General features: G+C 44.7%; 1 protein-coding gene across 1 annotated transcript in view; it reads left to right on the forward strand.

Annotated features, from left to right (window-relative positions):
* The window catches only part of CLUL1 (clusterin like 1), an 84,341-nt gene that overhangs the window by 21,243 nt on the left and 49,411 nt on the right, over positions 1-13,687 (forward strand). The window lies entirely within an intron of this gene.

Genomic DNA, 13,687 nt, shown 5'->3' on the forward strand with positions numbered 1-13,687 from the left:
AAAAAAAGACACCCGGTTTAAACTGGCATAAAAAAATTTGATGACACTTTCCCTTTAATTCTTCGACCAAAAGAAACCAATAATGGCAGTAAGCTTGATTGGTTATGTGGGTTTCATTCTTTTATTTACACATCAACATTAAAAGTGAAAATTTTATGGAAATAAAGTAATTATTTCTCCTTCATTTTGATACAAGCTTTTTTAGCATAGTAACTCTGTTTTCAAAGGATTTTACCTTCTCAGGATTGCATATTTCCCCTAGATAAGCTTCAAAGGGGTGTCTCATGTACTTCATTTTAGTCTCATTAATCAGATGTTAGTCCATGGAAGAGAAATAATGTGTTTCTTATTAATTTAAGACACAACACTTAATTTTTTTTTCTTTAACTTTTTTATTTATTATTGGATAAAGGACTGCCATATGGGAGGCATACACAGCAGCCCTGCATTGCCTGTTTTATAGCAGTTAATCATCAAATAATGAAAGCTAAAAAAATAGTTAATGAGCAATTTCCATAGACAAATACCGTTTTTCTTTCTTCTTTTCCCCATTCCTTCTATTTATCTATCTATCTATCTATCTATCTACCTTTAGAATGCTATGCAAATAAAAATCTTGTCCTGGAACTCATGGAATCATGACAATGCAGTGTCTTCTCTCTGATCCACTTAACAGACCTCCAAAAACAACAAGAACTGGACGTCTGCCATATGTTTTTGTTTTCACACCTGGGTCACATCTTTGATTTGTTTTTGTTTAAAGACAAAGGAGAAAATAAAGTTCTTGTGAGGAATAAACCTTAGAGAGAGAAACAACAAAGGACATCTTCCTCTAGAAAATGCTTCAGGCTATAATAATAATAAATATGAGCTGCTCGACCATGTGCACTGCAGTCAGTGGAATTCTATTGAACTGGACAGCTCTTGGGGTTTTGGGGTCATGCAGGTTTGAAACAAAGCCTTTGAAAATAAGTTTAAGCTAAGGTTTGTATATACAAGCGGAGAACTAATTTAATTGAAATATCAGTCAATATTACTGAGAATGTAAAGAATACAAAATATTATACATACCATTGTTGATAGATGATAGAGATTAGATAGACAGAATTGCCACAAGGTAGCAGCACAATACCTAAAGGCCTCGTTCACACTTCAGTGTTTGGTCAGTGATTTCCATCAGTGATTTGTGAGCCAAAACCAAAAGTGGAGCCTCCACAGACATGAGGTAGAAGGGAAAGATCTGCTCCTGTTCTGTGTTTAGAGTTGCACCTAGTTTTGGCTCACAAATCACTGATGGAAATCACTGACCAAACACTGAAGTGTGAACGAGGCCAAACAGTTGGCAAAAAAATGCAGAAGGGGACCAGCCACAGGTTACCGTAATCCAGGTATCTCATAGACAAGCAAACCCATAAAAATTGCAGCATTCCAGCAAGTAAAATTAAAAAAGTGTGATTATTCATCATAGGGATGCAACGTTTCACCTTTGCTATAGGGTCATTTTTATGCAATACAGTGGCCCTCCGTACCTCCTGTATACTAATGAGGACGCCCATAATGTATTTGTTATATAAGATGCTCTGCCATTTTTCTCCCACATTTGAGGTTACAAAACCATTTCTAAGGCATTGGGACTCCAGTGAACCACAGAGAGAGCTATTATCCACAAATGGAGAAAACATGGAACAGTGGTGAACCTCCCCAGGAGTGGCTGGCCTACCAAAATGACTCCAAGAACACATCGACGACTCATCCAGGAGGTCAGAAAAGAACCCAGAGCAACATCTAAAGCGCTGTACCCTATAATTAATAATTGTTGTTATCCACATAAATAATTTCCCTCCCAAGTCAGATCACAACCAGATTGTAGAGTGCAGCTACTAGCTAGGAAGCTGAACACAGGGATTCCTTCCGTTATGTATTAGATATGTATGAGCAGGGGCGGACACTGAGAGCAGACGGCTCCTGTGCTCCCCCCCCCCCCCCCCCACAAACCACACATACAAATATAAACATTTACGTGCAAATAAAAAACATCTTGTTAGGCCTCATGCACGCGATCGTTGTTTTGGTCTCCATCCGAGTGCAGTATTTGCAGCTCGGATGCGGACCCATTTACATCAATGGGCTTTCTGCATCAGTTGCTCCGTTCCGTGGTCCGCTAAAAAAATTCATATAACCTGTCCTATTCTTGTCTGTTTTGCGGACAAGAATGACCCTGAAGAATGAGGGCGTAAACGAAAGTACAATTTACAGCTTTCCCTAAATGCAAGAAAAGATCTATGATCCCCTGAAAAACGATCCGGCAGCTTAACATGGGGCTCGATACTCTGCAAGGAGGAGGTAGCTACAGGTGGGATCTGAACCGATTCCTGCTGCTGTAACCTTTCCGCCAACTGCTGCACCATTTGAGCAAGGTTATGGACCTGATCAGTAAGCACTCGCATCGGGTCCATAAGGAAGGTAAGGCCTGTGATTCTGTCACGTACAGGAGGAGTGTGTGCCGCCCTGAGCTCCACCCTCACCTCTGTCCCTGCCTACTTCCAAGGTCCGCCCTAGGCGACAGTGTACAACTTGATGGCGGTCCCTAATTTGAGTACGTGCAGGGCTTTAAATGTAAGAATACAATAAAGGAGAAAACAACAAACAAGGGGGTTAATCAAATATCAAAGTCAATACGAGCCGAGGTCAGGAGCCAGGAGGAACAACAATACAAAAGGGAAAAGCAAGATGAAGTCAAACTCACACCGGGGTCAAAGCCAGTGGCGTACATACAGGGGTCGCAGTTGCGACCGGGCCTGGAACTCCAGGGGGCCCAGCCTCCTGTGGACCCCATCCCCCCAGGCCGCTGGCAGGGGCCCCGCTGTACTCACATGTAATGGAGCGCTCTGATGGGGCTCGGCATGAAGTACAGTGGCAATTTGCCTCCATTATATGTATAATATGGGAGGGGAGAGGCGGAGGGTCAAGGAAGAGGGCAGGGTGCACTCACTCACACGGCCAGGCAGTTCCGTTTCCATAGTGAAGCAGGGAAACATCTCTGCTCCCTGCTTCACTGATCTTCAGAGCTCAGGAGCTCCCCCTGCTGGCCCCACATCTCGCTGCTGGCTATGGGAGGAGAGCTGAAAGCCCGGGAATCTGCCTCCTGTCATCAGGGAAGAAGGTATGTTTTTTGTTTTTTTTCTAATGTTGCAGACTGGGGGCAGGGGGGGGGGTGTTTGATGGGCAGGGCCGGCCTTTGGGGTGTGCGGGCTGTGCGGCCGCACAGGGCGCCATAGCAACAGGGGCGCCGGGCGGCCGACAGCTCGCAATGTAATATGGGCAGGCGAGGCGGCACTTATGTTTTCCCACGGGGCGGGCCCCCCGCCCCCTCCATCTCCCCCTCCCCTGTATTCAGCAGGGGGCGCCCGGTGCCCGTTGCGGTTTAAAAAAAAAAAAACTTGCTTATATAAGTTTGGGCGGCTGGCGGCGCCCCTCATTCTGCGCCGCCTGAGTGGCTGAGGCTGAGCGCTTGCCGCTCTAAAGAATCCTGCCTGCGCTTGCTGTGTGCTGTTAATGTAGCGTGGCCGAGCTCTGTTCGATCCGCGGTACAGGAGCTTTTGTTTCCTGTACCCGGCCGGACTGACAGGAAGTGCTCACTTAGTGTGCACTTCCTGTCAGTCCGGCCGGGTACAGGAAACAAATGCTCCTGTACCGCGGATCGAACAGAGCTCGGCCACGCTACACTAGAGGTGGAGGTGGGAGTAGAATGAGTCTGAGAGTGAAAAGGGGGAGGGGGGAGGAAATAATGAGTGATGGGGGGGGGGAATAATGAGAGTGATGGGGGGGGGAATAATGAGAGTGATGGGGGGGGGGAATAATGAGAGTGATGGGGGGGAGAATAATGAGAGTGATGGGGGGGGAGAATAATGAGAGTGATGGGGGGGGAGAATAATGAGAGTGATGGGGGGGAGAATAATGATAGTGATGGGGGGGGAGAATAATGAGAGTGATGGGGGGGGGAGAATAATGAGAGTGATGGGGGGGAGAATAATGAGAGTGATGGGGGGGGAGAATAATGAGAGTGATGGGGGGGGAGAATAATGAGAGTGATGGGGGGAGAATAATGAGAGTGATGGGGGGGAGAATAATGAGAGTGATGGGGGGGAGAATAATGAGAGTGATGGGGGGGAGAATAATGAGAGTGATGGGGGGGAGAATAATGAGAGTGATGGGGGGGAGAATAATGAGAGTGATGGGGGGGAGAATAATGAGAGTGATGGGGGGAGAATAATGAGAGTGATGGGGGGAAATAATGAGAGTGATGGGGGGAAATAATGAGAGTGATGGGGGGGGGAAATAATGAGAGTGATGGGGGGGGGGGAATAATGAGAGTGATGGGGGGGGAAATAATGAGAGTGATGGGGGGGGGAAATAATGAGAGTGATGGGGGGGAATAATGAGAGTGATGGGGGGGGAATAATGAGAGTGATGGGGGGGAATAATGAGAGTGATGGGGGGGAATAATGAGAGTGATGGGGGGGGAATAATGAGAGTGATGGGGGGGGAATAATGAGAGTGATGGGGGGGGGAATAATGAGAGTGATGGGGGGGGAATAATGAGAGTGATGGGGGGAGAATAATGAGAGTGATGGGGGGGAGAATAATGAGAGTGATGGGGGGGGAGAATAATGAGAGTGATGGGGGGGGAGAATAATGAGAGTGATGGGGGGAGAATAATGAGAGTGATGGGGGAGAATAATGAGAGTGATGGGGGAGAATAATGAGAGTGATGGGGGGGGAAATAATGAGAGTGATGGGGGGGGAATAATGAGAGTGATGGGGGGGGGGAATAATGAGAGTGATGGGGGGGGGGAATAATGAGAGTGATGGGGGGGGGAATAATGAGAGTGATGGGGGGGGGGAATAATGAGAGTGATGGGGGGGAATAATGAGAGTGATGGGGGGGGATATGAGAGTGATGGGGGGGAATAATGAGAGTGATGTGGGGGGGAATAATGAGAGTGATGGGGGGGGAATAATTAGAGTGATGGGGGGGAATAATGAGAGTGATGGGGGGGAGAATAATGAGAGTGATGGGGGGGAGAATAATGAGAGTGATGGGGGGGGGAGAATAATGAGAGTGATGGGGGGAGAATAATGAGAGTGATGGGGGGAGAATAATGAGAGTGATGGGGGGAGAATAATGAGAGTGATGGGGGGAGAATAATGAGAGTGATGGGGGGAGAATAATGAGAGTGATGGGGGGGAGAATAATGAGAGTGATGGGGGGGAGAATAATGAGAGTGATGGGGGGAGAATAATGAGAGTGATGGGGGGGGAAATAATGAGAGTGATGGGGGGGAAATAATGAGAGTGATGGGGGGGGAAATAATGAGAGTGATGGGGGGGGAAATAATGAGAGTGATGGGGGGGAAATAATGAGAGTGACGAGGGAAGGGGGGGGAGAGAGTGACAATGGAGTCCCCAGAGCCAGACTGCAGCCAGAGTCCAGATCATCTTATTGTCCTGGTGGACAATGCAATATGTTTATTATTTAATTGTTTAGTTATTAATACTACATTGGAAACTAATTTTCTCAGCTGGACACCGGCCGACACTGCGCATGCGCTGGGAGCCTCACCAGCGGTTAGGGTAGGGAAAAAGCACTGGCCCGTACGTAAATTTTTCCCTTCCCTAACCGCTGGTGAGGCTCCCAGTGCATGCGCAGTGTCGGCCGGTGTTCAGCTGAAAACATCCATCCGATCACTGCGCCTGCGCATTGGCCCATAGTTTTTCCCTACCCTAACCGCCGGCGAGGCTCCTGGCGCATGCGCATTCTGCTGTGAAATTTCCCTAACCTGTCATTGTGCGCCTGCGCGGCGCTGCACACCTCCTCACGTCATGTCCGGTGCGACCGGAAGTGACGAGGGTAGGGAAATCTCACGAACTAGGGAAGTATAACATTACACCGGCCTTTGGGGTGTGAGGGCTGGTAACTACTTGGTTGGATAGTCAGCCAGCCTATGCCATGATGCCAGCAACAAGCAGGTTTTTTTTTTTTGGGGGGGGGGGGGGGCACAAGGTTAGCTCGCACAGGGCGCCTGAACACCTAAGGCCGGCCCTGTTGATGGGCACAACTATAGTGAGGGGGCACAAAAGTTGGCATCTCTACTGAGGGGCACCTAATCTGCCATAACTAATTTGAGGGGGCACCTAATCTAGCATAACTACGGTGAGGGGGGCACATATGAAGGCATAACTATGAGGGAGCACATATGAAGGCATAACTACTGTGAGGGGGCACATAATCTGGCATAACCACTGTGAGGGGCACATATGTGGGCATATCTACTGTGAGGGGGCACATAATCTTGCATTACTACTGTGAGGGGGCACATAATCTGGCATTACCACTGTGAGGGGACACATAATATGTCATTACCACTGAGGGGACACATAATCTGGCATTACTACTATGGGGGGACACATAATCTGGCATTACTACTGTGAGGGGACACATAATCTGGCATTTCTAGGTGAGGGGCACATAATCTGGCATTACTACTGTGAGGGGGCACATAATCTGGCATTACCACTGTGAGGGGACACATAATATGGCATTACCACTGAGGGGACACATAATCTGGCATTACTACTATGGGGGGACACATAATCTGGCATTACTACTGTGAGGGGACACAATCTGGTTTAACCACTCTGAGGGGGCACATATATGGGCATATCTACTTTGAGAGGGGCATGTAACTGGGCATAAATACTGTGAAAGGGCACATAATCTGGCATATCTACTGTGAGGGGCACATAATCTGTCATATCTACTGTGAGGGGCAAATAATCTGGCATTACTACTGTGAGGGGCACATAATCTGGCATTACTACTGTGAGGGGCACATAATCTGGCATTACTACTGTGAGGGGACACATAATCTGGCAAAACTACTGTGAGGGGACACATAATCTGGGCATTACTACTGTGAGGGGCACATATTTGGCATTACTACTTTGAGGGGGCACATAACTGGGCATTACTAGTGTGAGGGAGGCACATATCTGGGCATAACTACTGTAAGGGGACACATATTTGGATTAACTACTATGAGGGGGCACATGTCTGGGCGTAACTACTGTGACAGGAACAAAGGTGGGCATAACTACTATGAGGGGCCACAATGTGGGCATTAGTACTGTATGTTAGCACTAGATTACCTTGCTATACATTGGTATGGCTCAGTCTTACAGGCCAGCACAGCGCCCCCTGCTAGTAAATTCACAGGGGCAGTCACCTTCCCTACCTTATGCGATTATTGTTTTTTTTCTCACCACAGGGACCTTGTTCTGGATCCAGCGGACATCACGCCGATACCAGCGACACCCTGGATGAGGTAGGACCAGATTTTATTAGGACTGGGTGAGTGTAGCCATGCATTGGGCTTAGGGCTCTTTAACACGAGCGGATCCCGTGCGGGTAATCCGCTGCGTAAAAGAGTGCCAAGACAGCAGAGATACGGAGCAGTAACATGACTGATAATGCTCCGTGCCTCTCTGTGATCTTTTTACTACAAAATCACGGTGAGATAAAGTTGTCACCGTGATTTTGTACTAAAAATCATGTTACTGCTCCGTATCTCTGCTGTCCAGAATGGGGCTTGGCACTCAGTCACGCAGCGGATTAGCCGCACGGAAAGACCTCATAGTAAGAAAATCTGCCGCTTCTTTGTAAAAATGTTTGCATTGTGGCCCATAACACTATAGTTACACCACTAGTAGGGGTGGTAGTGGGGGGGGGGGGGGGGTGGAGGCAGGTTGGGAGGGGGAGGGGCAACGGGGAGGGTTCCCCAATGGGTCAGTTTTGCACCGGGGCCCCATCGATTGTGTGTACGCCACTGGTCAAAGCCAAGAGGTCACGTCAAGTGCAGGAGGTAGCAAGAGCGAGGTCAAAATACAGAGCCGAGGTAAAAAAACAACAAACACTAACAGACGATATGCTGGGGAATGAAATAAGACCAATCACAGGCAACCTGTGGCCAGCAGGCTGCATGTTTAAATAGCCCTGGCTGGTGAGTCACATGACGTGGCCAGCGTCATGTGACTCACAGTACACAGCCCAACACAGCTGAGCACCGATTATCGGCGCTCAGCTCCTGTGCTGCTCGCCTGCTGCCATGGAGATGAGAACGCAGGCTGCGTTCTTGACCCTCTCCTTGCGCAGGGCGCCGACGGAGCTGCGAAGGAAGCACGCGTCTCCGGCCCCCCGTTACATAGGGCTGAACTGAATACACTTTACATGTGATGGCTGCCCAACTTAATAAAGATCAGTGACTGCACCTGGCCTCGCCACCAGTGCAGCATCCGTCGCCAGCCTCCAGGCCCCCACTCCACCGAGATAGAGCTTCTGATCAGGCACTTGATGTGCAGTACCGTCAGTACTGCCCTGATAGCGCCTCGTCACTGGTACATTGCAGGCCGCTATACCTATGCAGCACAGCCTGTGATGTGCCGACCATGTAATATTGTTCTTTTCGCTTTATAAGATGCACGGCCAAAAAATGTGTGTTATAAAGCGGAAAATACGGTACATGTCACATTCAGCTACTATGGATTTTTAGTTTGTGTAAATTCACCCTAATGATGGTTGAGAACAAAATGTTCGTTAACAGTAGGATAAATCTGTGCCGCGTTCAGTTTAGAGGAAACACATGCTGCTTATACAGTATTTTGGCTGTCTTTTCTCTTTAAAATAAACTGAGGGATTAAAAGTCTAGGGCAGAATGGATGTCCATTTGAGATTATGTTAATTGGATTAACAGCCAAGTCATCACATAAATTGTTCTGCAAGACATTAGGCACTGAAGATCAGTGAAGAGGACATCTGCACCATTGCTAAAGAACAAAAGGTTTTATATTTTACGTCTATAGGACTGATTTTTCTTTAGAATAACTGCAGTATGTGCTTTTACTGACATGTTTATTATTTCTGTGTTCTGACTCATATGTAAACTCTCTCTACTTAATACATAAAATAATATTTTAATACAATTCACAAAAGAGATATCAGGAAGTGACTTATTTGTAGTTTTATGAATGATGTTTCTTCTTAGTTTATTACTGAACAGTTTATGTTAGACTCTGTCCATGCCTGCTTTGTGGTGCATGTTTACACCTAACACAAGAAATGCTCCCAATGTGTGTAAATGTGATATACAGCCATAGCCTATAACAGGACCAACATATGCCAGGAGAGTGTTTTTTCACATTACTCAAATTATTACTGTTTGTAATGAAATATGTACAAAGGGGTCCAAAAATGTATACACAATTCAACATGACAAATATCTGTATAAGACCTTTTTCCCAAAAACTGAAGGTTTTGCTGGCGATTTCAATGTATTTACGGTATTTATGTTGCTCACATATATGGGCCTGACATATTCCATGGCACTTTACAGACAGCTTCACCCTATTGCCAACTGGGCCTCCAGTCTAAGTTCCCGGAGTGCCCAGAGGAAACCCACGCAAACACAGGGAGGACAAACTCCATGTAGATGTTGTCCTTGGTCAGATTCAAACCTAGGACCCCAGGGCTGCAAGGCACCAGTGCTAACCACTGACCCACCGTGCTGCCCAGTTTTGTCTTTGATTGCATTCAGTGTGTTTTTTGTTCCGTCTGAATTTTATCTAGATTGCATGCGTTTTTCCCAGACTTATCCATTTCTACCCCGGATTTTTTTTTGTTTTTGCGTTTTCGTTTTGCGCTCCCTGCCTTCCTAGAGCCATAACTTTTTTATTTGTGTGTTCACATAGACATATGAGGGATTGTTCTTTTGCAGGACAAGTTGTACTTTCCAATGCCACCATTTAAAATTGCATATGTTGTAGTGGTAAGTGTAAAGAAATTCCAAATGGGGTGAAATTGCTAAACAAAAAAGCTATTTTACGGGTTTTTTATTTACAACGTTCGATGTACGATAAAACTGAGCAGTTACTTTTATTCTACAGGTCAGTACGAATCCGGTGATACCTTACATGTATAGTTCTTCTTCCATTTTGCTAGTGATAAAATAATAAAAAAGTGGTAAAAAAATCAGTTTTATTTTTTCATCGCCATATTCTGACCCCTATAACATTTTTGTATTTATGTGTACCGAGCTGTTTGGGGGCTCATTATTTGCAGGGCGATCTTACCTTTTCATTGATACCATTCTGGGGTGTGTATGACTTTTTGATCAGAATTTAGTAGAAAATGAAGAGACCAAAAAGGGCGAATCGGACATATTAATGTTTTTTTTCCGTTTTGCTGTTTGCCATATAGGGAAAATATTTTTATACTATGGGTGTTGTCGCCCATCGCGACACCCATGATGTGTATTTTTCTTTTAGTTCTTTTATTTTATTTTAGTAAAAGGGGGGTGGTTTGAATTTTGATGTTTTTTTTAATTTTTTTTACTTTTTTATAGTTCCCATAGGGAACTATAACAAGCAATCATTAGATTGCTATTCTCATAGACCCAAATGCACTAGCATTGGGGTCTACAAAAACATATTGTATCCGGATGCCTTCCATTTTTCACACAAGCACCATTCATTTCTATGGGACGAGAGATTCGTAAAAAACACACAATATAGAACAGGCTGTGATTTTTCCTGAACGCAAAGATAATGTGTGAAAAACGCATCTACACAGACCCATTGAAATGAATTGGTCAGGATACAGTTCAGATGCTATGCGTTACATACATCACATCCGGTCAGAAAACTTGCTTGTGTGAAAGAGCCCTAAAAGCTTACTAGATTTATATAGACAATAAAAGATAGAAACATAGAAACATAGAATGTGTCGGCAGATAAGAACCATTTGGCCCATCTAGTCTGCCCAATATACTGAATACTATGAATAGCCCCTGGCCATATCTTATATGAAGGATGGCCTTATGCCTATCCCATGCATGCTTAAACTCCTTCACTGTGTTTGCCTATTCCATGCATCCACTACTCTCTCAGTAAAGTAATACTTCCTGATATTACTTTTAAACCTTTGCCCCTCTAATTTAAAACTATTTCCTCTTGTAGCAGTTTTTCTTCATTTAAATATTCTCTCCTCTTTTATCTTGTTGATTCCCTTTAGGCTGGGTTCAGACCTGAGCGTTTTACAGCGCGTTCCTACGCGCTGTAAAACGCTCAACAGGCAAGAACCAATGATTGCCTATGGGAATGGTTCTCACCTGAGCGTTTTACAGCGCGTACGGTCGCGCTGTAAAACGCCCGACGCCCCAAGAAGTACAGGAGCTTCTTTGGAGCGTCTTGTCGCGCGTTTCCGTACATAGATTTCTGGGAACGCGCGACAATGGGCGTTCGCATACTACCAGAGCCGCGTATGTAAGACGCCGGAGAATCGTGCATACACAGCGCTCAGGTCAGTACGCTCAGGTCTGAACCCAGCCTTATGTATTTAAAAGTTTCTATCATATCCCCTCTGTCTCGTCTTTCTTCCAAGCTATACATGTTAAGGTCCTTTAATCTTTCCTGGTAAGTTTTATCCTGCAATCCATGTACTAGTTTAGTAGCTCTTCTCTGAACTCTCTCCAAAGTATCAATATCCTTCTGGAGATATGGTCTCCAGTACTGAGCACAATACTCCAAATTAGGTCTCACTAGTGCTCTGTAGAGTGGCATTAGCACCTCCCTCTTTCTACTGGTAATGCCTCTCCCTATACACCCAAGCATTCTGCTAGCATTTCCTGCTGCTCTATGACATTGTCTGCCTACCTTTAAGTCTTTTGAAATAATGACCCCTAAATCCCTTTCCTCAGATATTGAGGTTAGGACTGTATCACTGATTTTATATTCTGCTCTTGGGTTTTTATGCCCCAGGGGCATGATCTTGCACTTATCAACATTAAATTTTAGTTGCCAGATTTTTGACCATTCCTCTAGTTTTCCTAAATCCTTTTCTATTTGGTGTATTCCTCCAGGAACATCAACCCTGTTACAAATCTTTGTGTCATCAGCAAAAAGACACACCTTACCATCGAGGCCTTCTGCAATTTCGCTGATAAAGAAATTAAACAATATGGGTCCCAGAACAGATCCCTGAGGTACCCCACTGGTAACAAGACCATGGTCTGAATATACTCCTATTGACTACAACCCTCTGTTGTCTGTCCCTCAGCCGCTGCCTATTCCAATCAACAATATTGGAGTCCAAGCACAAAGACTGCAATTTTTTGCTAAGCCTTCTATGTGGGACAGTATCAAAAGCCTTAGTAAAGTCTAGATAAGCGATGTCTACTGCACCTCCGCCATCTATTATTTTAGTCACCCAATCAAAAAAATCTATAAGATTAGTTTGACATGATCTCGCTGAAGTAAACCCATGCTGTTTTTTATCTTTCAATCCATGGGATTTTAGCTGTTCCACAATCCTCTCCTTATGGTTTCCATTAATTTCCCCACTATTGATGTCAGGCTTACTGGCCTATAGTTGCCCGATTCCTCTCTACTACCTTTCTTGTGAATGGGCACATTTGCTAATTTCCAATCTTCTGGGACGACTCCTGTTACCAGTGATTGGTTAAATAAATCTGTTAATGGTATTGCTAGTTCACTGCTAAGCTCTTTTAATAGCTTTGGGTGTATCCCATCAGGCCCATGTGACTTATTTGTATTAATTTTAGACAGCTGACTTAGAACCTCTTCCTCTGTAAAGATACATGCATCAAAATATTCATTAGTCTTCCTTCCTAACTCAGGTCCTTTTCCTTAATTTTCCTTTGTAAAAACTGAACAGAAGTATTCATTGAGGCAGTCAGCTAGTTCTTTATCTTTTTCTATATACCTTCCTTCTTTTGTTTTTAATTTGGTAATTCCTTTATGTATCTGAAGAATGTCTTATCGCCTTTTTTCACTGACTGAGCTAATTTCTCTTCTACCTGTGCTTTAGAAGCTCTTATAACTTCTCTCTGCCTAATCTAATGAATTTGCCTCTCATCCTCATTTTTTTATTTTTTTTTATAATTACTAAATACTATCTTTTTGTTTTTAATGATTTTGGCCACTTCTGTTGAGTACCACAGTGGTCTCTTCCTTTTTTTGCTTTTACTGACAAGCCTAATGCCTAATCTGTTGCCTTCAATAGTGCCACTTTTAAGTAGTTCCATTTCTCCTGGACTCCATTGAAACTGTTCCAATCTGATAGGGACTCGTATACCACTAATCTAATTTTAGAAAAGTCAGTTTTTCTAAAATCTAAAACTTTTGTTTTTGTGTGGTGTGACTCAGTCACTGTACTTATAGTAAACCACACTGACTGGTGATCACTAGATCCCAAGTTTTTCCCTACAGTAATATCAGATACCAAATTCCCATTTGAGAATACTAAATCTTAAATGGCCTCCTTCCGAGTTGGCTCCTCAACTACTTGCTGTAGAGATAATCCCAGTAGGAAATTTAGAATATCTGTACTCCTGGCAGAACTAGCTTTAAGTAGGCTTGAGAAAATCGTGCTTTGGACCAAAGATCTGAAGTTGATTAATTAAAAACTTTGTTGGTAATGCTGTTCCCGTAGAGCATTAAAATGTATGGGCTCCGTGTAGGCAAACTTCGTCTTGTTGAATGACTACGGTATTCCTATCTGAGTATTTAAAAACATTTAAAAATAGAAATCCGAAGTTGGCTCCAGTACAGAGGT

The sequence above is a fragment of the Bufo gargarizans genome, chromosome 5, assembly GCF_014858855.1.
Source record: "Bufo gargarizans isolate SCDJY-AF-19 chromosome 5, ASM1485885v1, whole genome shotgun sequence".
Lineage (NCBI taxonomy): Eukaryota > Metazoa > Chordata > Amphibia > Anura > Bufonidae > Bufo > Bufo gargarizans.